Below are 3,360 nucleotides of genomic sequence, written 5' to 3'. Positions count from 1 at the left end.
GGAGTTCCTGTCCTCTCCAGATCTTACTCTTTCCCACTTCTTTCATAAGATTCTACGCACTCTGCCCAAAGGTTGGCCATAAGTCTCAGCATCTGCTTTGATAGTCTGCAGGGCAGAGCCTTTCAGAGGCCCTCTTTTTTTTTTTTTCATTATTTCAGCTCAAGTATCCTATTATGTTTTTGTTTTTAGTAGTTTTGGAATGTTTTCTAATTTTTCTTTCAATTTATTTTATTAATTTTAATTTTATTTTTATTAATTACAGTTTATTCACCTTTGTATCCCAGCTGTAGCCCCCTTTCCCATCCCTTCTCTCTCCCCACCTCCCTCACTTTTCTTCTCCTATGCCCCTTCTGCAGTCCAATTGTGTGTCTTTTGATTGGGGATTTGAGTCCACTGATGTTGACAGATATTAGTGACCGATGATTGTTAGTTTCTTTTATTGGTGGTGATAGTGTGGTTTTATGCTTGTTTTCTTTTTGCTATTATGAAGTTATTTATATCCTGTGTTTTCTTGATCAAAGGAGTGTAGTTGATCTCCTTGGGTTGGAGTTTTCCTTTTAGTATCTTTTGTAGGACAGGCTTGATGCGCAGATATTGTTTGAATTTAGTTTTGTCATACAATATCTTGTTTTCTCTATCTATGGTGATTGAAAGTTTTGCAGGGTATAGTAATCTGTTTTGGCATCTGTGGTATCTTAGTGTCTGCAATGCCATATTCCCAGGCCCTTCTGGCTTTCATAGTCTCTGTTGAGAAATCTGGTATGATTCTGATAGATCTATATTTATATGTTACTGCTTTTTAATATTTTTTCTTTATTCTGTAGATTTGGCGTTTTGATTATTATGTGGCAGGAGGAATTTCTTTTCTGGTTTAGTCTATTTTGTGTTTTGTAAGCCTCTTGTATGTTCAAGGACATCTCTTTCTTTAGGTTGGAAAATTTTTCTTCTATGATTTTCTTTAAAATATTTTCTGGAAATATTTTCTTGGAGCCTGTAATCTTCTTTTTCATCTATTCATATTATTCTTAGGTTTTGTCTTTTCATGGTGTATGTGATTTATTGGATGTTTTGTTCAGGAACTTTCCATCTTAATGTTTTCTTTGAGAGATATATTGATTTCTTCAACTGTATCTTCAACTCTCCTCCAAATCTTGTATTCTATTGGTGATGCTTACCTCTGTGGTTCCTGATCTCTTCTCTGAGTTTTCCATTGCCAGGATTTCCTCACATTGTGTTTTCTTTATTGATTCTAATTCTATTTTCAGTTCTTCAAAAGTTTTATTCACTTCCTTCACCTCTTTGATTGTGGTTTCCTGTCTGTCCTTGTTGGCTTCTATTTTTTTAAATTTTATTTATTTATTTATTGCAGTTTATTTAGTTTGTATCCCTGTTGCAGCTCCTTCCCTTGTCTTCTCTCAGTCCCACCCTCCCTCATCTCCCCCTATGTCCTTTTCCCAGTCCCCTGATAGAGGAATACCTCCTCCCCTTCTATCTTACCCTAACTTATCATGTCTCAATCAAGGCTAGCTGCATCATCTTCTTCTGTGGCCTGGCAAGGCTGCACTCCCAGCAAGAGGTGATCAAAGAGCCAGCCACTGAGTTCATATCAGAGATAATCCTTGTACCCCTTACTAGGGAACCCACTTGGAAAGAGAGCAGCCAATAGGCTTCCTTTGAACAAGGGGTCTACATCATCTCCATGCATGGTCCTTGGTTAGAGTATCAGTATCTGCAGGACCTCTGGCCCCAGGTATTTTGGCTATGTTGTTCTCCTTGTGGAATTCCTGACCCCTCCATATTTATCTCCCTCTTTTCCTGTCAGGTTTTCTGCAGTTTGTCCTAAGTTTGTTTATGAATCTCAGTATCTCCTTCCATTCCCCAGGTGGGTAGATTCTTTCTGAGATTCTCTTTGGAAGGCTTCTGTTCTATTCCTTGTCTTTTCCTACTTCCAATGTCTACCCTTATGCCATTCTGAATGAGGATTTAGAATCTTCCCTAAGGTCCTCCATGTTGTTTAGCTACTTTAGGAGTATAGATTTTAGTATGTTTATCCTATATTATATATAGGATATCCACTTATAAGTGAGTATATACCATAGGTGTGTTTCTGCTTCTGGTTACCTCACTCAGGATGATCTTTTCTAATTCCCACCATTTACCTGCAAATTTCATGATTTCCTTGTTTTTAATTGCTGAGTAGTATTCTATTGTGTAAATGTACCACAATTTCTGTATCCATTCCACCACTGAGGGACATCTACTTTGTTTCCAGATTCTGGTTATTACAAATAAAGCTGTTATGAACACAGTTAAGCAGATGTCCTTGTTGCATACTTGAGCATCTTTTGGATATATGCCTAGAAGTGGTATTGCTGGATCTTGAGGTGGCACTATTGTTAATTTTTTGAGAAAACATCAGATTGATTTCCAACATGGTTGTTCAAGGTTACATTGCCAACAGCAATGGAGCAGGGTTCTCTTTTCTCCAAAACCGCTCTAGCAGGTATCATCCCATGAGCTTTTGATCTTAGCCATTCTGATGGTAGTGAGGTGAAATCTCAGGGTCCTTTCGATTTTCACTTCCCGAATGACTAAGGATGTTGAACAATTTTTTAATATATTTTTTATTTATTAAAATTTATTCACTTTGTATCCCAGCTGTAGCTCCTACCTTTGTCCCTTTCCAATTCTTCCCTTCCTCATCTCCTCCCATGCCCTTTTTCCAGTCCACTTACAAGGAAAAACCTTCTCCACTTCCATCTGTCCCTAGACTATCAGGTCTCATTGGGACTGGATGCACTCTCTTCTTCTATGGCCTGGTAAGGCTGGCCCCCATTTCCTTAAGTGTTTCTCTGCCATTTGCTATTATTCCTCTGTTGAGAATTCTCTGTTAATTTCTGTACCCCATTTTTTAATTAGATTACTTGGTTTCTTGGTATTCAACTTCTTCAGTTCTTCATAGATTCTCGATATTAGCCTCCTGTCAGATGTAGGGTTGGTGAAGATCTTTTCCCAGTCTGTAGACTGTTGTTTAGTTCTGACAACCATATCCTTTTCATCCTTTTCTTTACAGAAGCTTTGCAGTTTCATGAGGTCCCAATTATTAACTGTTGATCTTAGAGCCTGTGCTGTTGGTGTTCTTTTCAGTATGTTGTCTCCTGTGAATGACCTTTGTGTTGTTGTTGTTTTTATTTTACTGTATTTCTTTTTTTAATTTTTATTTTATTTATATTAATTATAGTTTATTCACTTTGTATCCCAGCTGTAGCCCCCCCACCTCATCCCAATCCCAAACTCCCTCCCTCTTCTCCTATGCCCCTCCCCAGTCTGAGTGGCTTTGTCTTCCTTTGTAGCCTAGTA

This window comes from Psammomys obesus, unplaced genomic scaffold (genome assembly GCF_907164565.1).
Source record: "Psammomys obesus unplaced genomic scaffold, mPsaObe1.curated_primary_1811, whole genome shotgun sequence".
NCBI classification, from domain to species: domain Eukaryota; kingdom Metazoa; phylum Chordata; class Mammalia; order Rodentia; family Muridae; genus Psammomys; species Psammomys obesus.
Note: the sequence above shows the minus strand (reverse complement) of the source record.